Source organism: Carassius gibelio, chromosome A3 (assembly GCF_023724105.1).
Source record: "Carassius gibelio isolate Cgi1373 ecotype wild population from Czech Republic chromosome A3, carGib1.2-hapl.c, whole genome shotgun sequence".
In the NCBI taxonomy this organism is placed as follows: domain Eukaryota; kingdom Metazoa; phylum Chordata; class Actinopteri; order Cypriniformes; family Cyprinidae; genus Carassius; species Carassius gibelio.
Window position 1 is genome coordinate 3783138 of NC_068373.1, and position 22758 is coordinate 3805895.

The window sequence follows — 22758 nt, forward strand, 5'->3', positions numbered from 1 at the left end:
ATTTGTACTAATTATATAATTATCTTGAAACAAAAAGAGTCAATGCCCAATCTTTGAATCTTAGCAGCTATGGACCTGTTTAGTGTTTGGATGGGAGACCGCCTCGGAAAACCAGGTGCTCTAATATTATTGGAAATTCATTACTAATTATATAATAATCTTTAAAAAAAAAAAAAAAAAAAAAAAAAAGTCAATGCCCGATCTCTTAATCTTAGCAGGTATTGGCCTGGTTAGTGCTTGGATGGGAGACCGCCTGGGAATACCAGGTGCTTTAAGCTTTAGGGTTTTCTTTCCTACTTATATAATGTACCGGCGATTAGATTGGCTGATCTTTAAATAGCTCTCTCTTTGCAGCAGTCTTCGCTTATGGCCATACCACCCTGGCTATGCCAGATCATGTCTGAGCTCGGAAGCTAAGCAGGTTTGGGCCTGGTTAGTAATTGGATGGGAGACCCCCTGGTAATACCAGTTGCTCTAAGATTTTTGTAAATTTTTCACAAATTATATAATAATCTTGAAAAAAAAAAGAGTCAATGCCCATTCTTTGAATCTTAGCAGTCATGGACCTGTTTAGTGTCTGGATGGGAGACCGCCTCGGAATACCAGGTGCTCTAATATTATTGGAAATTTATTACTAATTATATAATAATCTTAAAAAAAAAAAAAAAAAAAAAAAGAGTCAATGCCCGATCTCTTAATCTTAGCAGGTATTGGCCTGGTTAGTGCTTGGATGGGAGACCGCCTGGGAATACCAGGTGCTTTAAGCTTTAGGGTTTTCTTTCCTACTTATATAATGTACCGGCGATTAGATTGACTGATCTTTAAATAGCTCTCTCTTTGCAGCAGTCTTCGCTTATGGCCATTCCACCCTGGCTATGCCAGATCATGTCTGAGCTCGGAAACTAAGCAGGTTTCGGCCTGGTTAGTAATTGGATGGCAGACCCCCTGGTAATACCAGTTGCTTTAAGATTTTTGGAAATTTTTCACAAATTATATAATAATCTTGCAAGAAAAAAAGAAAGGAGTCAATGCCCCATATCTGAATCTTAGCAGGTATGGGCCTGGTTAGTAATTGGATGGGAGACAACCTGGTAATACCAGTTGCTTTAAGATTTTTGGAAATTTTTCACAAATTATATAATAATCTTGAAAAAAAAAAAAAGTCAATGCCCGATCTCTGAATAATAGCAGGTTTTGCCTGGTTAGTACTTGGATGGAAGACGGCCGGGAAATACCAGTTGCTGTAATATTTTTGGCAATTTTTACTAATTACATAATAATCTTGCAACAAAAAAAAAAAAAAAGAGTAAATGCCCAATCTTTGAATCTAAGGAGGTATGGACCTGTTTAGTGCTTGGATGGGAGACCGCCTCAGAATACCAGTTGCTGTAATATTTTTGGAAATTTGTACTAATTATATAATTATCTTGAAACAAAAAGAGTCAATGCCCAATCTTTGAATCTTAGCAGCTATGGACCTGTTTAGTGTTTGGATGGGAGACCGCCTCGGAAAACCAGGTGCTCTAATATTATTGGAAATTCATTACTAATTATATAATAATCTTTAAAAAAAAAAAAAAAAAAAAAAAAAAAGTCAATGCCCGATCTCTTAATCTTAGCAGGTATTGGCCTGGTTAGTGCTTGGATGGGAGACCGCCTGGGAATACCAGGTGCTTTAAGCTTTAGGGTTTTCTTTCCTACTTATATAATGTACCGGCGATTAGATTGGCTGATCTTTAAATAGCTCTCTCTTTGCAGCAGTCTTCGCTTATGGCCATACCACCCTGGCTATGCCAGATCATGTCTGAGCTCGGAAGCTAAGCAGGTTTGGGCCTGGTTAGTAATTGGATGGGAGACCCCCTGGTAATACCAGTTGCTCTAAGATTTTTGTAAATTTTTCACAAATTATATAATAATCTTGAAAAAAAAAAGAGTCAATGCCCATTCTTTGAATCTTAGCAGTCATGGACCTGTTTAGTGTCTGGATGGGAGACCGCCTCGGAATACCAGGTGCTCTAATATTATTGGAAATTTATTACTAATTATATAATAATCTTAAAAAAAAAAAAAAAAAAAAAAGAGTCAATGCCCGATCTCTTAATCTTAGCAGGTATTGGCCTGGTTAGTGCTTGGATGGGAGACCGCCTGGGAATACCAGGTGCTTTAAGCTTTAGGGTTTTCTTTCCTACTTATATAATGTACCGGCGATTAGATTGACTGATCTTTAAATAGCTCTCTCTTTGCAGCAGTCTTCGCTTATGGCCATACCACCCTGGCTATGCCAGATCATGTCTGAGCTCGGAAGCTAAGCAGGTTTGGGCCTGGTTAGTAATTGGATGGGAGACCCCCTGGTAAAACCAGTTGCTTTAAGATTTTTGTAAATTTTTCACAAATTATATAATAATCTTGAAAAAAAAAAGAGTGAATGCCCAATCTTTGAATCTTAGCAGTCATTGACCTGTGTAGTGTTTGGATGGGAGACCCCCTGGTAATACCAGGTGCTCTAATATTATTGGAAATTTATTACTAATTATATAATAATCTTAAAAAAAAGAGCCAATGCCCGATCTCTTAATCTTAGCAGGTATTGGCCTGGTTAGTGCTTGGATGGGAGACCGCCTCGGAATACCAGGTGCTGTAAGCTTTTGGATTTTCATTCCTACTTATATAATGTATGGGCGATTTGATTGGCTGATCTTTAAATAGTCTTCTCTTTGCAGTATCCTTCGCTTGCGACCGTAACAACCTGGCTATGCCTGATCTCGTCTGCTCTCGGAAGCTAAGCAGGTTTGGTCCTGTATAATGTACCGGCGATTAGATTGGCTGATCTTTAAATAGCTCTCTCTTTGCAGCAGTCTTCGCTTATGGCCATTCCACCCTGGCTATGCCAGATCATGTCTGAGCTCGGAAACTAAGCAGGTTTCGGCCTGGTTAGTAATTGGATGGCAGACCCCCTGGTAATACCAGTTGCTTTAAGATTTTTGGAAATTTTTCACAAATTATATAATAATCTTGCAAGAAAAAAAGAAAGGAGTCAATGCCCCATATCTGAATCTTAGCAGGTATGGGCCTGGTTAGTAATTGGATGGGAGACACCCTGGTAATACCAGTTGCTTTAAGATTTTTGGAAATTTTTCACAAATTATATAATAATCTTGAAAAAAAAAAAAAAAGTCAATGCCCGATCTCTGAATAATAGCAGGTTTTGCCTGGTTAGTACTTGGATGGAAGACGGCCGGGAAATACCAGTTGCTGTAATATTTTTGGCAATTTTTACTAATTACATAATAATCTTGCAACAAAAAAAAAAAAAGAGTAAATGCCCAATCTTTGAATCTTAGGAGGTATGGACCTGTTTAGTGCTTGGATGGGAGACCTCCTCAGAATACCAGTTGCTGTAATATTTTTGGAAATTTGTACTAATTATATAATTATCTTGAAACAAAAAGAGTCAATGCCCAATCTTTGAATCTTAGCAGCTATGGACCTGTTTAGTGTTTGGATGGGAGACCGCCTCGGAAAACCAGGTGCTCTAATATTATTGGAAATTCATTACTAATTATATAATAATCTTTAAAAAAAAAAAAAAAAAAAAAAAAAGTCAATGCCCGATCTCTTAATCTTAGCAGGTATTGGCCTGGTTAGTGCTTGGATGGGAGACCGCCTGGGAATACCAGGTGCTTTAAGCTTTAGGGTTTTCTTTCCTACTTATATAATGTACCGGCGATTAGATTGGCTGATCTTTAAATAGCTCTCTCTTTGCAGCAGTCTTCGCTTATGGCCATACCACCCTGGCTATGCCAGATCATGTCTGAGCTCGGAAGCTAAGCAGGTTTGGGCCTGGTTAGTAATTGGATGGGAGACCCCCTGGTAATACCAGTGGCTCTAAGATTTTTGTAAATTTTTCACAAATTATATAATAATCTTGAAAAAAAAAAGAGTCAATGCCCATTCTTTGAATCTTAGCAGTCATGGACCTGTTTAGTGTCTGGATGGGAGACCGCCTCGGAATACCAGGTGCTCTAATATTATTGGAAATTTATTACTAATTATATAATAATCTTAAAAAAAAAAAAAAAAAAAAAAAGAGTCAATGCCCGATCTCTTAATCTTAGCAGGTATTGGCCTGGTTAGTGCTTGGATGGGAGACCGCCTGGGAATACCAGGTGCTTTAAGCTTTAGGGTTTTCTTTCCTACTTATATAATGTACCGGCGATTAGATTGACTGATCTTTAAATAGCTCTCTCTTTGCAGCAGTCTTCGCTTATGGCCATTCCACCCTGGCTATGCCAGATCATGTCTGAGCTCGGAAACTAAGCAGGTTTCGGCCTGGTTAGTAATTGGATGGCAGACCCCCTGGTAATACCAGTTGCTTTAAGATTTTTGGAAATTTTTCACAAATTATATAATAATCTTGCAAGAAAAAAAGAAAGGAGTCAATGCCCCATATCTGAATCTTAGCAGGTATGGGCCTGGTTAGTAATTGGATGGGAGACAACCTGGTAATACCAGTTGCTTTAAGATTTTTGGAAATTTTTCACAAATTATATAATAATCTTGAAAAAAAAAAAAAGTCAATGCCCGATCTCTGAATAATAGCAGGTTTTGCCTGGTTAGTACTTGGATGGAAGACGGCCGGGAAATACCAGTTGCTGTAATATTTTTGGCAATTTTTACTAATTACATAATAATCTTGCAACAAAAAAAAAAAAAAAGAGTAAATGCCCAATCTTTGAATCTAAGGAGGTATGGACCTGTTTAGTGCTTGGATGGGAGACCGCCTCAGAATACCAGTTGCTGTAATATTTTTGGAAATTTGTACTAATTATATAATTATCTTGAAACAAAAAGAGTCAATGCCCAATCTTTGAATCTTAGCAGCTATGGACCTGTTTAGTGTTTGGATGGGAGACCGCCTCGGAAAACCAGGTGCTCTAATATTATTGGAAATTCATTACTAATTATATAATAATCTTTAAAAAAAAAAAAAAAAAAAAAAAAAAAGTCAATGCCCGATCTCTTAATCTTAGCAGGTATTGGCCTGGTTAGTGCTTGGATGGGAGACCGCCTGGGAATACCAGGTGCTTTAAGCTTTAGGGTTTTCTTTCCTACTTATATAATGTACCGGCGATTAGATTGGCTGATCTTTAAATAGCTCTCTCTTTGCAGCAGTCTTCGCTTATGGCCATACCACCCTGGCTATGCCAGATCATGTCTGAGCTCGGAAGCTAAGCAGGTTTGGGCCTGGTTAGTAATTGGATGGGAGACCCCCTGGTAATACCAGTTGCTCTAAGATTTTTGTAAATTTTTCACAAATTATATAATAATCTTGAAAAAAAAAAGAGTCAATGCCCATTCTTTGAATCTTAGCAGTCATGGACCTGTTTAGTGTCTGGATGGGAGACCGCCTCGGAATACCAGGTGCTCTAATATTATTGGAAATTTATTACTAATTATATAATAATCTTAAAAAAAAAAAAAAAAAAAAAAGAGTCAATGCCCGATCTCTTAATCTTAGCAGGTATTGGCCTGGTTAGTGCTTGGATGGGAGACCGCCTGGGAATACCAGGTGCTTTAAGCTTTAGGGTTTTCTTTCCTACTTATATAATGTACCGGCGATTAGATTGACTGATCTTTAAATAGCTCTCTCTTTGCAGCAGTCTTCGCTTATGGCCATACCACCCTGGCTATGCCAGATCATGTCTGAGCTCGGAAGCTAAGCAGGTTTGGGCCTGGTTAGTAATTGGATGGGAGACCCCCTGGTAAAACCAGTTGCTTTAAGATTTTTGTAAATTTTTCACAAATTATATAATAATCTTGAAAAAAAAAAGAGTGAATGCCCAATCTTTGAATCTTAGCAGTCATTGACCTGTGTAGTGTTTGGATGGGAGACCCCCTGGTAATACCAGGTGCTCTAATATTATTGGAAATTTATTACTAATTATATAATAATCTTAAAAAAAAGAGCCAATGCCCGATCTCTTAATCTTAGCAGGTATTGGCCTGGTTAGTGCTTGGATGGGAGACCGCCTCGGAATACCAGGTGCTGTAAGCTTTTGGATTTTCATTCCTACTTATATAATGTATGGGCGATTTGATTGGCTGATCTTTAAATAGTCTTCTCTTTGCAGTATCCTTCGCTTGCGACCGTAACAACCTGGCTATGCCTGATCTCGTCTGCTCTCGGAAGCTAAGCAGGTTTGGTCCTGTATAATGTACCGGCGATTAGATTGGCTGATCTTTAAATAGCTCTCTCTTTGCAGCAGTCTTCGCTTATGGCCATTCCACCCTGGCTATGCCAGATCATGTCTGAGCTCGGAAACTAAGCAGGTTTCGGCCTGGTTAGTAATTGGATGGCAGACCCCCTGGTAATACCAGTTGCTTTAAGATTTTTGGAAATTTTTCACAAATTATATAATAATCTTGCAAGAAAAAAAGAAAGGAGTCAATGCCCCATATCTGAATCTTAGCAGGTATGGGCCTGGTTAGTAATTGGATGGGAGACACCCTGGTAATACCAGTTGCTTTAAGATTTTTGGAAATTTTTCACAAATTATATAATAATCTTGAAAAAAAAAAAAAAAGTCAATGCCCGATCTCTGAATAATAGCAGGTTTTGCCTGGTTAGTACTTGGATGGAAGACGGCCGGGAAATACCAGTTGCTGTAATATTTTTGGCAATTTTTACTAATTACATAATAATCTTGCAACAAAAAAAAAAAAAGAGTAAATGCCCAATCTTTGAATCTTAGGAGGTATGGACCTGTTTAGTGCTTGGATGGGAGACCTCCTCAGAATACCAGTTGCTGTAATATTTTTGGAAATTTGTACTAATTATATAATTATCTTGAAACAAAAAGAGTCAATGCCCAATCTTTGAATCTTAGCAGCTATGGACCTGTTTAGTGTTTGGATGGGAGACCGCCTCGGAAAACCAGGTGCTCTAATATTATTGGAAATTCATTACTAATTATATAATAATCTTTAAAAAAAAAAAAAAAAAAAAAAAAAGTCAATGCCCGATCTCTTAATCTTAGCAGGTATTGGCCTGGTTAGTGCTTGGATGGGAGACCGCCTGGGAATACCAGGTGCTTTAAGCTTTAGGGTTTTCTTTCCTACTTATATAATGTACCGGCGATTAGATTGGCTGATCTTTAAATAGCTCTCTCTTTGCAGCAGTCTTCGCTTATGGCCATACCACCCTGGCTATGCCAGATCATGTCTGAGCTCGGAAGCTAAGCAGGTTTGGGCCTGGTTAGTAATTGGATGGGAGACCCCCTGGTAATACCAGTTGCTCTAAGATTTTTGTAAATTTTTCACAAATTATATAATAATCTTGAAAAAAAAAAGAGTCAATGCCCATTCTTTGAATCTTAGCAGTCATGGACCTGTTTAGTGTCTGGATGGGAGACCGCCTCGGAATACCAGGTGCTCTAATATTATTGGAAATTTATTACTAATTATATAATAATCTTAAAAAAAAAAAAAAAAAAAAAAAGAGTCAATGCCCGATCTCTTAATCTTAGCAGGTATTGGCCTGGTTAGTGCTTGGATGGGAGACCGCCTGGGAATACCAGGTGCTTTAAGCTTTAGGGTTTTCTTTCCTACTTATATAATGTACCGGCGATTAGATTGACTGATCTTTAAATAGCTCTCTCTTTGCAGCAGTCTTCGCTTATGGCCATTCCACCCTGGCTATGCCAGATCATGTCTGAGCTCGGAAACTAAGCAGGTTTCGGCCTGGTTAGTAATTGGATGGCAGACCCCCTGGTAATACCAGTTGCTTTAAGATTTTTGGAAATTTTTCACAAATTATATAATAATCTTGCAAGAAAAAAAGAAAGGAGTCAATGCCCCATATCTGAATCTTAGCAGGTATGGGCCTGGTTAGTAATTGGATGGGAGACAACCTGGTAATACCAGTTGCTTTAAGATTTTTGGAAATTTTTCACAAATTATATAATAATCTTGAAAAAAAAAAAAAGTCAATGCCCGATCTCTGAATAATAGCAGGTTTTGCCTGGTTAGTACTTGGATGGAAGACGGCCGGGAAATACCAGTTGCTGTAATATTTTTGGCAATTTTTACTAATTACATAATAATCTTGCAACAAAAAAAAAAAAAAGAGTAAATGCCCAATCTTTGAATCTAAGGAGGTATGGACCTGTTTAGTGCTTGGATGGGAGACCGCCTCAGAATACCAGTTGCTGTAATATTTTTGGAAATTTGTACTAATTATATAATTATCTTGAAACAAAAAGAGTCAATGCCCAATCTTTGAATCTTAGCAGCTATGGACCTGTTTAGTGTTTGGATGGGAGACCGCCTCGGAAAACCAGGTGCTCTAATATTATTGGAAATTCATTACTAATTATATAATAATCTTTAAAAAAAAAAAAAAAAAAAAAAAAAAAGTCAATGCCCGATCTCTTAATCTTAGCAGGTATTGGCCTGGTTAGTGCTTGGATGGGAGACCGCCTGGGAATACCAGGTGCTTTAAGCTTTAGGGTTTTCTTTCCTACTTATATAATGTACCGGCGATTAGATTGGCTGATCTTTAAATAGCTCTCTCTTTGCAGCAGTCTTCGCTTATGGCCATACCACCCTGGCTATGCCAGATCATGTCTGAGCTCGGAAGCTAAGCAGGTTTGGGCCTGGTTAGTAATTGGATGGGAGACCCCCTGGTAATACCAGTTGCTCTAAGATTTTTGTAAATTTTTCACAAATTATATAATAATCTTGAAAAAAAAAAGAGTCAATGCCCATTCTTTGAATCTTAGCAGTCATGGACCTGTTTAGTGTCTGGATGGGAGACCGCCTCGGAATACCAGGTGCTCTAATATTATTGGAAATTTATTACTAATTATATAATAATCTTAAAAAAAAAAAAAAAAAAAAAAGAGTCAATGCCCGATCTCTTAATCTTAGCAGGTATTGGCCTGGTTAGTGCTTGGATGGGAGACCGCCTGGGAATACCAGGTGCTTTAAGCTTTAGGGTTTTCTTTCCTACTTATATAATGTACCGGCGATTAGATTGACTGATCTTTAAATAGCTCTCTCTTTGCAGCAGTCTTCGCTTATGGCCATACCACCCTGGCTATGCCAGATCATGTCTGAGCTCGGAAGCTAAGCAGGTTTGGGCCTGGTTAGTAATTGGATGGGAGACCCCCTGGTAATACCAGTTGCTTTAAGATTTTTGTAAATTTTTCACAAATTATATAATAATCTTGAAAAAAAAAAGAGTGAATGCCCAATCTTTGAATCTTAGCAGTCATTGACCTGTGTAGTGTTTGGATGGGAGACCCCCTGGTAATACCAGGTGCTCTAATATTATTGGAAATTTATTACTAATTATGTAATAATCTTAAAAAAAAGAGCCAATGCCCGATCTCTTAATCTTAGCAGGTATTGGCCTGGTTAGTGCTTGGATGGGAGACCGCCTCGGAATACCAGGTGCTGTAAGCTTTTGGATTTTCATTCCTACTTATATAATGTATGGGCGATTTGATTGGCTGATCTTTAAATAGTCTTCTCTTTGCAGTATCCTTCGCTTGCGACCGTAACAACCTGGCTATGCCTGATCTCGTCTGCTCTCGGAAGCTAAGCAGGTTTGGTCCTGTATAATGTACCGGCGATTAGATTGGCTGATCTTTAAATAGCTCTCTCTTTGCAGCAGTCTTCGCTTATGGCCATTCCACCCTGGCTATGCCAGATCATGTCTGAGCTCGGAAACTAAGCAGGTTTCGGCCTGGTTAGTAATTGGATGGCAGACCCCCTGGTAATACCAGTTGCTTTAAGATTTTTGGAAATTTTTCACAAATTATATAATAATCTTGCAAGAAAAAAAGAAAGGAGTCAATGCCCCATATCTGAATCTTAGCAGGTATGGGCCTGGTTAGTAATTGGATGGGAGACACCCTGGTAATACCAGTTGCTTTAAGATTTTTGGAAATTTTTCACAAATTATATAATAATCTTGAAAAAAAAAAAAAAAGTCAATGCCCGATCTCTGAATAATAGCAGGTTTTGCCTGGTTAGTACTTGGATGGAAGACGGCCGGGAAATACCAGTTGCTGTAATATTTTTGGCAATTTTTACTAATTACATAATAATCTTGCAACAAAAAAAAAAAAAAGAGTAAATGCCCAATCTTTGAATCTTAGGAGGTATGGACCTGTTTAGTGCTTGGATGGGAGACCTCCTCAGAATACCAGTTGCTGTAATATTTTTGGAAATTTGTACTAATTATATAATTATCTTGAAACAAAAAGAGTCAATGCCCAATCTTTGAATCTTAGCAGCTATGGACCTGTTTAGTGTTTGGATGGGAGACCGCCTCGGAAAACCAGGTGCTCTAATATTATTGGAAATTCATTACTAATTATATAATAATCTTTAAAAAAAAAAAAAAAAAAAAAAAAAGTCAATGCCCGATCTCTTAATCTTAGCAGGTATTGGCCTGGTTAGTGCTTGGATGGGAGACCGCCTGGGAATACCAGGTGCTTTAAGCTTTAGGGTTTTCTTTCCTACTTATATAATGTACCGGCGATTAGATTGGCTGATCTTTAAATAGCTCTCTCTTTGCAGCAGTCTTCGCTTATGGCCATACCACCCTGGCTATGCCAGATCATGTCTGAGCTCGGAAGCTAAGCAGGTTTGGGCCTGGTTAGTAATTGGATGGGAGACCCCCTGGTAATACCAGTTGCTCTAAGATTTTTGTAAATTTTTCACAAATTATATAATAATCTTGAAAAAAAAAAGAGTCAATGCCCATTCTTTGAATCTTAGCAGTCATGGACCTGTTTAGTGTCTGGATGGGAGACCGCCTCGGAATACCAGGTGCTCTAATATTATTGGAAATTTATTACTAATTATATAATAATCTTAAAAAAAAAAAAAAAAAAAAAAGAGTCAATGCCCGATCTCTTAATCTTAGCAGGTATTGGCCTGGTTAGTGCTTGGATGGGAGACCGCCTGGGAATACCAGGTGCTTTAAGCTTTAGGGTTTTCTTTCCTACTTATATAATGTACCGGCGATTAGATTGACTGATCTTTAAATAGCTCTCTCTTTGCAGCAGTCTTCGCTTATGGCCATACCACCCTGGCTATGCCAGATCATGTCTGAGCTCGGAAGCTAAGCAGGTTTGGGCCTGGTTAGTAATTGGATGGGAGACCCCCTGGTAATACCAGTTGCTTTAAGATTTTTGTAAATTTTTCACAAATTATATAATAATCTTGAAAAAAAAAAGAGTGAATGCCCAATCTTTGAATCTTAGCAGTCATTGACCTGTGTAGTGTTTGGATGGGAGACCCCCTGGTAATACCAGGTGCTCTAATATTATTGGAAATTTATTACTAATTATATAATAATCTTAAAAAAAAGAGCCAATGCCCGATCTCTTAATCTTAGCAGGTATTGGCCTGGTTAGTGCTTGGATGGGAGACCGCCTCGGAATACCAGGTGCTGTAAGCTTTTGGATTTTCATTCCTACTTATATAATGTATGGGCGATTTGATTGGCTGATCTTTAAATAGTCTTCTCTTTGCAGTATCCTTCGCTTGCGACCGTAACAACCTGGCTATGCCTGATCTCGTCTGCTCTCGGAAGCTAAGCAGGTTTGGTCCTGTATAATGTACCGGCGATTAGATTGGCTGATCTTTAAATAGCTCTCTCTTTGCAGCAGTCTTCGCTTATGGCCATTCCACCCTGGCTATGCCAGATCATGTCTGAGCTCGGAAGCTAAGCAGGTTTGGGCCTGGTTAGTAATTGGACGGGAGACCCCCTGGTAATACCAGTTGCTTTAAGATTTTTGGAAATTTTTCACAAATTATATAATAATCTTGAAAAAAAAAAGAGTCAATGCCCATTCTTTGAATCTTAGCAGTCATGGACCTGTTTAGTGTCTGGATGGGAGACCGCCTCGGAATACCTGGTGCTCTAATATTATTGGAAATTTATTACTAATTATATAATAATCTTAAAAAAAAAAAAAAAAAAAAAAAGAGTCAATGCCCGATCTCTTAATCTTAGCAGGTATTGGCCTGGTTAGTGCTTGGATGGGAGACCGCCTGGGAATACCAGGTGCTTTAAGCTTTAGGGTTTTCTTTCCTACTTATATAATGTACCGGCGATTAGATTGACTGATCTTTAAATAGCTCTCTCTTTGCAGCAGTCTTCGCTTATGGCCATACCACCCTGGCTATGCCAGATCATGTCTGAGCTCGGAAGCTAAGCAGGTTTGGGCCTGGTTAGTAATTGGATGGGAGACCCCCTGGTAATACCAGTTGCTTTAAGATTTTTGTAAATTTTTCACAAATTATATAATAATCTTGAAAAAAAAAAGAGTGAATGCCCAATCTTTGAATCTTAGCAGTCATTGACCTGTGTAGTGTTTGGATGGGAGACCCCCTGGTAATACCAGGTGCTCTAATATTATTGGAAATTTATTACTAATTATATAATAATCTTAAAAAAAAGAGCCAATGCCCGATCTCTTAATCTTAGCAGGTATTGGCCTGGTTAGTGCTTGGATGGGAGACCGCCTCGGAATACCAGGTGCTGTAAGCTTTTGGATTTTCATTCCTACTTATATAATGTATTGGCGATTTGATTGGCTGATCTTTAAATAGTCTTCTCTTTGCAGTATCCTTCGCTTGCGACCGTAACAACCTGGCTATGCCTGATCTCGTCTGCTCTCGGAAGCTAAGCAGGTTTGGTCCTGTATAATGTACCGGCGATTAGATTGGCTGATCTTTAAATAGCTCTCTCTTTGCAGCAGTCTTCGCTTATGGCCATTCCACCCTGGCTATGCCAGATCATGTCTGAGCTCGGAAACTAAGCAGGTTTCGGCCTGGTTAGTAATTGGATGGCAGACCCCCTGGTAATACCAGTTGCTTTAAGATTTTTGGAAATTTTTCACAAATTATATAATAATCTTGCAAGAAAAAAAGAAAGGAGTCAATGCCCCATATCTGAATCTTAGCAGGTATGGGCCTGGTTAGTAATTGGATGGGAGACACCCTGGTAATACCAGTTGCTTTAAGATTTTTGGAAATTTTTCACAAATTATATAATAATCTTGAAAAAAAAAAAAAAAAGTCAATGCCCGATCTCTGAATAATAGCAGGTTTTGCCTGGTTAGTACTTGGATGGAAGACGGCCGGGAAATACCAGTTGCTGTAATATTTTTGGCAATTTTTACTAATTACATAATAATCTTGCAACAAAAAAAAAAAAAAAAAAGAGTAAATGCCCAATCTTTGAATCTTAGGAGGTATGGACCTGTTTAGTGCATGGATGGGAGACCGCCTCGGAATACCAGTTGCTGTAATATTTTTGGAAATTTGTACTAATTATATAATTATCTTGAAACAAAAAGAGTCAATGCCCAATCTTTGAATCTTAGCAGCTATGGACCTGTTTAGTGTTTGGATGGGAGACCGCCTCGGAAAACCAGGTGCTCTAATATTATTGGAAATTTATTACTAATTATATAATAATCTTTAAAAAAAAAAAAAAAAGAGTCAATGCCCGATCTCTTAATCTTAGCAGGTATTGGCCTGGTTAGTGCTTGGATGGGAGACCGCCTGGGAATACCAGGTGCTTTAAGCTTTAGGGTTTTCTTTCCTACTTATATTAGATTGGCTGATCTTTAAATAGCTCTCTCTTTGCAGCAGTCTTCGCTTATGGCCATACCACCCTGTCTATGCCAGATCATGTCTGAGCTCGGAAGCTAAGCAGGTTTGGGCCTGGTTAGTAATTGGATGGGAGACCCCCTGGTAATACCAGTTGCTTTAAGATTTTTGTAAATTTTTCACAAATTATATAATAATCTTGAAAAAAAAAAGAGTCAATGCCCATTCTTTGAATCTTAGCAGTCATGGACCTGTTTAGTGTCTGGATGGGAGACCGCCTCGGAATACCAGGTGCTCTAATATTATTGGAAATTTATTACTAATTATATAATAATCTTTAAAAAAAAAAAAAAAAGAGTCAATGCCCGATCTCTTAATCTTAGCAGGTATTGGCCTGGTTAGTGCTTGGATGGGAGACCGCCTGGGAATACCAGGTGCTTTAAGCTTTAGGGTTTTCTTTCCTACTTATATTAGATTGGCTGATCTTTAAATAGCTCTCTCTTTGCAGCAGTCTTCGCTTATGGCCATACCACCCTGGCTATGCCAGATCATGTCTGAGCTCGGAAGCTAAGCAGGTTTGGGCCTGGTTAGTAATTGGATGGGAGACCCCCTGGTAATACCAGTTGCTCTAAGATTTTTGTAAATTTTTCACAAATTATATAATAATCTTGAAAAAAAAAAGAGTCAATGCCCATTCTTTGAATCTTAGCAGTCATGGACCTGTTTAGTGTCTGGATGGGAGACCGCCTGGTAATACCAGGTGCTCTAATATTATTGGAAATTTATTACTAATTATATAATAATCTTAAAAAAAAAGAGCCAATGCCCGATCTCTTAATCTTAGCAGGTATTGGCCTGGTTAGTGCTTGGATGGGAGACCGCCTCGGAATACCAGGTGCTGTAAGCTTTTGGATTTTCATTCCTACTTATATAATGTATGGGCGATTTGATTGGCTGATCTTTAAATAGTCTTCTCTTTGCAGTATCCTTCGCTTGCGACCGTAACAACCTGGCTATGCCTGATCTCGTCTGCTCTCGGAAGCTAAGCAGGTTTGGTCCTGTATAATGTACCGGCGATTAGATTGGCTGATCTTTAAATAGCTCTCTCTTTGCAGCAGTCTTCGCTTATGGCCATTCCACCCTGGCTATGCCAGATCATGTCTGAGCTCGGAAACTAAGCAGGTTTCGGCCTGGTTAGTAATTGGATGGCAGACCCCCTGGTAATACCAGTTGCTTTAAGATTTTTGGAAATTTTTCACAAATTATATAATAATCTTGCAAGAAAAAAAGAAAGGAGTCAATGCCCCATATCTGAATCTTAGCAGGTATGGGCCTGGTTAGTAATTGGATGGGAGACACCCTGGTAATACCAGTTGCTTTAAGATTTTTGGAAATTTTTCACAAATTATATAATAATCTTGAAAAAAAAAAAAAGTCAATGCCCGATCTCTGAATAATAGCAGGTTTTGCCTGGTTAGTACTTGGATGGAAGACGGCCGGGAAATACCAGTTGCTGTAATATTTTTGGCAATTTTTACTAATTACATAATAATCTTGCAACAAAAAAAAAAAAAAAGAGTAAATGCCCAATCTTTGAATCTAAGGAGGTATGGACCTGTTTAGTGCTTGGATGGGAGACCGCCTCAGAATACCAGTTGCTGTAATATTTTTGGAAATTTGTACTAATTATATAATTATCTTGAAACAATAAGAGTCAATGCCCAATCTTTGAATCTTAGCAGCTATGGACCTGTGTAGTGTTTGGATGGGAGACCCCCTGGTAATACCAGGTGCTCTAATATTATTGGAAATGTATTACTAATTATATAATAATCTTAAAAAAAAGAGCCAATGCCCGATCTCTTAATCTTAGCAGGTATTGGCCTGGTTAGTGCTTGGATGGGAGACCGCCTCGGAATACCAGGTGCTGTAAGCTTTTGGATTTTCATTCCTACTTATATAATGTATGGGCGATTTGATTGGCTGATCTTTAAATAGTCTTCTCTTTGCAGTATCCTTCGCTTGCGACCGTAACAACCTGGCTATGCCTGATCTCGTCTGCTCTCGGAAGCTAAGCAGGTTTGGTCCTGTATAATGTACCGGCGATTAGATTGGCTGATCTTTAAATAGCTCTCTCTTTGCAGCTGTCTTCGCTTATGGCCATTCCACCCTGGCTATGCCAGATCATGTCTGAGCTCGGAAACTAAGCAGGTTTCGGCCTGGTTAGTAATTGGATGGCAGACCCCCTGGTAATACCAGTTGCTTTAAGATTTTTGGAAATTTTTCACAAATTATATAATAATCTTGCAAGAAAAAAAGAAAGGAGTCAATGCCCCATATCTGAATCTTAGCAGGTATGGGCCTGGTTAGTAATTGGATGGGAGACACCCTGGTAATACCAGTTGCTTTAAGAGTTTTGGAAATTTTTCACAAATTATATAATAATCTTGAAAAAAAAAAAAAAAGTCAATGCCCGATCTCTGAATAATAGCAGGTTTTGCCTGGTTAGTACTTGGATGGAAGACGGCCGGGAAATACCAGTTGCTGTAATATTTTTGGCAATTTTTACTAATTACATAATAATCTTGCAACAAAAAAAAAAAAAGAGTAAATGCCCAATCTTTGAATCTTAGGAGGTATGGACCTGTTTAGTGCTTGGATGGGAGACCGCCTCAGAATACCAGTTGCTGTAATATTTTTGGAAATTTGTACTAATTATATAATTATCTTGAAACAAAAAGAGTCAATGCCCAATCTTTGAATCTTAGCAGCTATGGACCTGTTTAGTGTTTGGATGGGAGACCGCCTCGGAAAACCAGGTGCTCTAATATTATTGGAAATTCATTACTAATTATATAATAATCTTTAAAAAAAAAAAAAAAAAAAATAAAAAGTCAATGCCCGATCTCTTAATCTTAGCAGGTATTGGCCTGGTTAGTGCTTGGATGGGAGACCGCCTGGGAATACCAGGTGCTTTAAGCTTTAGGGTTTTCTTTCCTACTTATATAATGTACCGGCGATTAGATTGGCTGATCTTTAAATAGCTCTCTCTTTGCAGCAGTCTTCGCTTATGGCCATACCACCCTGGCTATGCCAGATCATGTCTGAGCTCGGAAGCTAAGCAGGTTTGGGCCTGGTTAGTAATTGGATGGGAGACCCCCTGGTAATACCAGTTGCTCTAAGATTTTTGTAAATTTTTCACAAATTATATAATAATCTTGAAAAAAAAAGAGTCAATGCCCATTCTTTGAATCTTAGCAGTCATGGACCTGTTTAGTGTCTGGATGGGAGACCGCCTCGGAATACCAGGTGCTCTAATATTATTGGAAATTTATTACTAATTATATAATAATCTTAAAAAAAAAAAAAAAAAAAAAAGAGTCAATGCCCGATCTCTTAATCTTAGCAGGTATTGGCCTGGTTAGTGCTTGGATGGGAGACCGCCTGGGAATACCAGGTGCTTTAAGCTTTAGGGTTTTCTTTCCTACTTATATAATGTACCGGCGATTAGATTGACTGATCTTTAAATAGCTCTCTCTTTGCAGCAGTCTTCGCTTATGGCCATACCACCCTGGCTATGCCAGATCATGTCTGAGCTCGGAAGCTAAGCAGGTTTGGGCCTGGTTAGTAATTGGATGGGAGACCCCCTGGTAATACCAGTTGCTTTAAGATTTTTGTAAATTTTTCACAAATTATATAATAATCTTGAAAAAAAAAAGAGTGAATGCCCAATCTTTGAATCTTAGCAGTCATTGACCTGTGTAGTGTTTGGATGGGAGACCCAATGGTAATACCAGGTGCTCTAATATTATTGGAAATTTATTACTAATTATATAATAATCTTAAAAAAAGAGCCAATGCCCGATCTCTTAATCTTAGCAGGTATTGGCCTGGTTAGTGCTTGGATGGGAGACCGCCTCGGAATACCAGGTGCTGTAAGCTTTTGGATTTTCATTCCTACTTATATAATGTATTGGCGATTTGATTGGCTGATCTTTAAATAGTCTTCTCTTTGCAGTATCCTTCGCTTGCGACCGTAACAACCTGGCTATGCCTGATCTCGTCTGCTCTCGGAAGCTAAGCAGGTTTGGTCCTGTATAATGTACCGGCGATTAGATTGGCTGATCTTTAAATAGCTCTCTCTTTGCAGCAGTCTTCGCTTATGGCCATTCCACCCTGGCTATGCCAGATCATGTCTGAGCTCGGAAACTAAGCAGGTTTGGGCCTGGTTAGTAATTGGATGGCAGACCCCCTGGTAATACCAGTTGCTTTAAGATTTTTGGAAATTTTTCACAAATTATATAATAATCTTGCAAGAAAAAAAGAAAGGAGTCAATGCCCCATATCTGAATCTTAGCAGGTATGGGCCTGGTTAGTAATTGGATGGGAGACACCCTGGTAATACCAGTTGCTTTAAGATTTTTGGAAATTTTTCACAAATTATATAATAATCTTGAAAAAAAAAAAAAAAGTCAATGCCCGATCTCTGAATAATAGCAGGTTTTGCCTGGTTAGTACTTGGATGGAAGACAGCCGGGAAATACCAGTTGCTGTAATATTTTTGGCAATTTTTACTAATTACATAATAATCTTGCAACAAAAAAAAAAAAAAAAGAGTAAATGCCCAATCTTTGAATCTTAGGAGGTATGGACCTGTTTAGTGCTTGGATGGGAGACCGCCTCGGAATACCAGTTGCTGTAATATTTTTGGAAATTTGTACTAATTATATAATTATCTTGAAACAAAAAGAGTCAATGCCCAATCTTTGAATCTTAGCAGCTATGGACCTGTTTAGTGTTTGGATGGGAGACCGCCTCGGAAAACCAGGTGCTCTAATATTATTGGAAATTTATTACTAATTATATAATAATCTAAAAAAAAAAAAAAAAAAAAAAAAGAGTCAATGCCCGATCTCTTAATCTTAGCAGGTATTGGCCTGGTTAGTGCTTGGATGGGAGACCGCCTGGGAATACCAGGTGCTTTAAGCTTTAGGGTTTTCTTTCCTACTTATATTAGATTGGCTGATCTTTAAATAGCTCTCTCTTTGCAGCAGTCTTCGCTTATGGCCATACCACCCTGTCTATGCCAGATCATGTCTGAGCTCGGAAGCTAAGCAGGTTTGGGCCTGGTTAGTAATTGGATGGGAGACCCCCTGGTAATACCAGTTGCTTTAAGATTTTTGTAAATTTTTCACAAATTATATAATAATCTTGAAAAAAAAAAGAGTCAATGCCCATTCTTTGAATCTTAGCAGTCATGGACCTGTTTAGTGTCTGGATGGGAGACCGCCTCGGAATACCAGGTGCTCTAATATTATTGGAAATTTATTACTAATTATATAATAATCTTAAAAAAAAAAAAAAAAAAAAAGAGTCAATGCCCGATCTCTTAATCTTAGCAGGTATTGGCCTGGTTAGTGCTTGGATGGGAGACCGCCTGGGAATACCAGGTGCTTTAAGCTTTAGGGTTTTCTTTCCTACTTATATTAGATTGGCTGATCTTTAAATAGCTCTCTCTTTGCAGCAGTCTTCGCTTATGGCCATACCACCCTGTCTATGCCAGATCATGTCTGAGCTCGGAAGCTAAGCAGGTTTGGGCCTGGTTAGTAATTGGATGGGAGACCCCCTGGTAATACCAGTTGCTTTAAGATTTTTGTAAATTTTTCACAAATTATATAATAATCTTGAAAAAAAAAAGAGTCAATGCCCATTCTTTGAATCTTAGCAGTCATGGACCTGTTTAGTGTCTGGATGGGAGACCGCCTCGGAATACCAGGTGCTTTAAGCTTTAGGGTTTTCTTTCCTACTTATATAATGTACCGGCGATTAGATTGACTGATCTTTAAATAGCTCTCTCTTTGCAGCAGTCTTCGCTTATGGCCATACCACCCTGGCTATGCCAGATCATGTCTGAGCTCGGAAGCTAAGCAGGTTTGGGCCTGGTTAGTAATTGGATGGGAGACCCCCTGGTAATACCAGTTGCTCTAAGATTTTTGTAAATTTTTCACAAATTATATAATAATCTTGAAAAAAAAAGAGTCAATGCCCATTCTTTGAATCTTAGCAGTCATGGACCTGTTTAGTGTCTGGATGGGAGACCGCCTGGTAATACCAGGTGCTCTAATATTATTGGAAATTTATTACTAATTATATAATAATCTTAAAAAAAAAGAGCCAATGCCCGATCTCTTAATCTTAGCAGGTATTGGCCTGGTTAGTGCTTGGATGGGAGACCGCCTCGGAATACCAGGTGCTGTAAGCTTTTGGATTTTCATTCCTACTTATATAATGTATGGGCGATTTGATTGGCTGATCTTTAAATAGTCTTCTCTTTGCAGTATCCTTCGCTTGCGACCGTAACAACCTGGCTATGCCTGATCTCGTCTGCTCTCGGAAGCTAAGCAGGTTTGGTCCTGTATAATGTACCGGCGATTAGATTGGCTGATCTTTAAATAGCTCTCTCTTTGCAGCAGTCTTCGCTTATGGCCATTCCACCCTGGCTATGCCAGATCATGTCTGAGCTCGGAAACTAAGCAGGTTTCGGCCTGGTTAGTAATTGGATGGCAGACCCCCTGGTAATACCAGTTGCTTTAAGATTTTTGGAAATTTTTCACAAATTATATAATAATCTTGCAAGAAAAAAAGAAAGGAGTCAATGCCCCATATCTGAATCTTAGCAGGTATGGGCCTGGTTAGTAATTGGATGGGAGACAACCTGGTAATACCAGTTGCTTTAAGATTTTTGGAAATTTTTCACAAATTATATAATAATCTTGAAAAAAAAAAAAAGTCAATGCCCGATCTCTGAATAATAGCAGGTTTTGCCTGGTTAGTACTTGGATGGAAGACGGCCGGGAAATACCAGTTGCTGTAATATTTTTGGCAATTTTTACTAATTACATAATAATCTTGCAACAACAAAAAAAAAAAGAGTAAATGCCCAATCTTTGAATCTAAGGAGGTATGGACCTGTTTAGTGCTTGGATGGGAGACCGCCTCAGAATACCAGTTGCTGTAATATTTTTGGAAATTTGTACTAATTATATAATTATCTTGAAACAAAAAGAGTCAATGCCCAATCTTTGAATCTTAGCAGCTATGGACCTGTTTAGTGTTTGGATGGGAGACCGCCTCGGAAAACCAGGTGCTCTAATATTATTGGAAATTCATTACTAATTATATAATAATCTTTAAAAAAAAAAAAAAAAAAAAAAAAAAAAGTCAATGCCCGATCTCTTAATCTTAGCAGGTATTGGCCTGGTTAGTGCTTGGATGGGAGACCGCCTGGGAATACCAGGTGCTTTAAGCTTTAGGGTTTTCTTTCCTACTTATATAATGTACCGGCGATTAGATTGGCTGATCTTTAAATAGCTCTCTCTTTGCAGCAGTCTTCGCTTATGGCCATACCACCCTGGCTATGCCAGATCATGTCTGAGCTCGGAAGCTAAGCAGGTTTGGGCCTGGTTAGTAATTGGATGGGAGACCCCCTGGTAATACCAGTTGCTCTAAGATTTTTGTAAATTTTTCACAAATTATATAATAATCTTGAAAAAAAAAAGAGTCAATGCCCATTCTTTGAATCTTAGCAGTCATGGACCTGTTTAGTGTCTGGATGGGAGACCGCCTCGGAATACCAGGTGCTCTAATATTATTGGAAATTTATTACTAATTATATAATAATCTTAAAAAAAAAAAAAAAAAAAAAAGAGTCAATGCCCGATCTCTTAATCTTAGCAGGTATTGGCCTGGTTAGTGCTTGGATGGGAGACCGTCTGGGAATACCAGGTGCTTTAAGCTTTAGGGTTTTCTTTCCTACTTATATAATGTACCGGCGATTAGATTGACTGATCTTTAAATAGCTCTCTCTTTGCAGCAGTCTTCGCTTATGGCCATACCACCCTGGCTATGCCAGATCATGTCTGAGCTCGGAAGCTAAGCAGGTTTGGGCCTGGTTAGTAATTGGATGGGAGACCCCCTGGTAATACCAGTTGCTTTAAGATTTTTGTAAATTTTTCACAAATTATATAATAATCTTGAAAAAAAAAAGAGTGAATGCCCAATCTTTGAATCTTAGCAGTCATTGACCTGTGTAGTGTTTGGATGGGAGACCCCCTGGTAATACCAGGTGCTCTAATATTATTGGAAATTTATTACTAATTATATAATAATCTTAAAAAAAAGAGCCAATGCCCGATCTCTTAATCTTAGCAGGTATTGGCCTGGTTAGTGCTTGGATGGGAGACCGCCTCGGAATACCAGGTGCTGTAAGCTTTTGGATTTTCATTCCTACTTATATAATGTATGGGCGATTTGATTGGCTGATCTTTAAATAGTCTTCTCTTTGCAGTATCCTTCGCTTGCGACCGTAACAACCTGGCTATGCCTGATCTCGTCTGCTCTCGGAAGCTAAGCAGGTTTGGTCCTGTATAATGTACCGGCGATTAGATTGGCTGATCTTTAAATAGCTCTCTCTTTGCAGCAGTCTTCGCTTATGGCCATTCCACCCTGGCTATGCCAGATCATGTCTGAGCTCGGAAACTAAGCAGGTTTCGGCCTGGTTAGTAATTGGATGGCAGACCCCCTGGTAATACCAGTTGCTTTAAGATTTTTGGAAATTTTTCACAAATTATATAATAATCTTGCAAGAAAAAAAGAAAGGAGTCAATGCCCCATATCTGAATCTTAGCAGGTATGGGCCTGGTTAGTAATTGGATGGGAGACACCCTGGTAATACCAGTTGCTTTAAGATTTTTGGAAATTTTTCACAAATTATATAATAATCTTGAACAAAAAAAAAAAAGTCAATGCCCGATCTCTGAATAATAGCAGGTTTTGCCTGGTTAGTACTTGGATGGAAGACGGCCGGGAAATACCAGTTGCTGTAATATTTTTGGCAATTTTTACTAATTACATAATAATCTTGCAACAAAAAAAAAAAAAGAGTAAATGCCCAATCTTTGAATCTTAGGAGGTATGGACCTGTTTAGTGCTTGGATGGGAGACCGCCTCAGAATACCAGTTGCTGTAATATTTTTGGAAATTTGTACTAATTATATAATTATCTTGAAACAAAAAGAGTCAATGCCCAATCTTTGAATCTTAGCAGCTATGGACCTGTTTAGT

At 38.5% G+C, this 22758-nt stretch overlaps 23 pseudogenes; all 23 read left to right on the forward strand.

Moving 5' to 3' along the window:
* Positions 1 to 362: 362 nt before the first annotated feature.
* LOC127959044 (uncharacterized) lies at positions 363 to 481 on the forward strand (annotated as a pseudogene).
* A 1285-nt stretch (positions 482 to 1766) lies between these two features.
* On the forward strand, positions 1767 to 1885 carry LOC127959057 (uncharacterized; annotated as a pseudogene).
* Positions 1886 to 2254: 369 nt separating this feature from the next.
* On the forward strand, positions 2255 to 2373 carry LOC127958275 (uncharacterized; annotated as a pseudogene).
* Positions 2374 to 3773: 1400 nt separating this feature from the next.
* Positions 3774 to 3892, forward strand: LOC127962377 (uncharacterized; annotated as a pseudogene).
* Positions 3893 to 5177: 1285 nt separating this feature from the next.
* Positions 5178 to 5296, forward strand: LOC127959064 (uncharacterized; annotated as a pseudogene).
* Positions 5297 to 5665: 369 nt separating this feature from the next.
* Positions 5666 to 5784, forward strand: LOC127958280 (uncharacterized; annotated as a pseudogene).
* Positions 5785 to 7184: 1400 nt separating this feature from the next.
* LOC127959070 (uncharacterized) lies at positions 7185 to 7303 on the forward strand (annotated as a pseudogene).
* Positions 7304 to 8587: 1284 nt separating this feature from the next.
* Positions 8588 to 8706, forward strand: LOC127959076 (uncharacterized; annotated as a pseudogene).
* Positions 8707 to 9075: 369 nt separating this feature from the next.
* LOC127957226 (uncharacterized) lies at positions 9076 to 9194 on the forward strand (annotated as a pseudogene).
* A 1401-nt stretch (positions 9195 to 10595) lies between these two features.
* Positions 10596 to 10714, forward strand: LOC127959080 (uncharacterized; annotated as a pseudogene).
* A 369-nt stretch (positions 10715 to 11083) lies between these two features.
* Positions 11084 to 11202, forward strand: LOC127957232 (uncharacterized; annotated as a pseudogene).
* A 487-nt stretch (positions 11203 to 11689) lies between these two features.
* LOC127963290 (uncharacterized) lies at positions 11690 to 11808 on the forward strand (annotated as a pseudogene).
* A 370-nt stretch (positions 11809 to 12178) lies between these two features.
* On the forward strand, positions 12179 to 12297 carry LOC127957235 (uncharacterized; annotated as a pseudogene).
* A 1385-nt stretch (positions 12298 to 13682) lies between these two features.
* LOC127960946 (uncharacterized) lies at positions 13683 to 13801 on the forward strand (annotated as a pseudogene).
* Positions 13802 to 14151: 350 nt separating this feature from the next.
* LOC127959085 (uncharacterized) lies at positions 14152 to 14270 on the forward strand (annotated as a pseudogene).
* A 2431-nt stretch (positions 14271 to 16701) lies between these two features.
* Positions 16702 to 16820, forward strand: LOC127959089 (uncharacterized; annotated as a pseudogene).
* A 368-nt stretch (positions 16821 to 17188) lies between these two features.
* On the forward strand, positions 17189 to 17307 carry LOC127957240 (uncharacterized; annotated as a pseudogene).
* A 486-nt stretch (positions 17308 to 17793) lies between these two features.
* LOC127963929 (uncharacterized) lies at positions 17794 to 17912 on the forward strand (annotated as a pseudogene).
* A 782-nt stretch (positions 17913 to 18694) lies between these two features.
* On the forward strand, positions 18695 to 18813 carry LOC127960957 (uncharacterized; annotated as a pseudogene).
* A 354-nt stretch (positions 18814 to 19167) lies between these two features.
* On the forward strand, positions 19168 to 19286 carry LOC127960968 (uncharacterized; annotated as a pseudogene).
* A 221-nt stretch (positions 19287 to 19507) lies between these two features.
* On the forward strand, positions 19508 to 19626 carry LOC127959095 (uncharacterized; annotated as a pseudogene).
* Positions 19627 to 21028: 1402 nt separating this feature from the next.
* On the forward strand, positions 21029 to 21147 carry LOC127959101 (uncharacterized; annotated as a pseudogene).
* A 369-nt stretch (positions 21148 to 21516) lies between these two features.
* On the forward strand, positions 21517 to 21635 carry LOC127957249 (uncharacterized; annotated as a pseudogene).
* The last annotated feature ends 1123 nt before the right edge of the window (positions 21636 to 22758 follow it).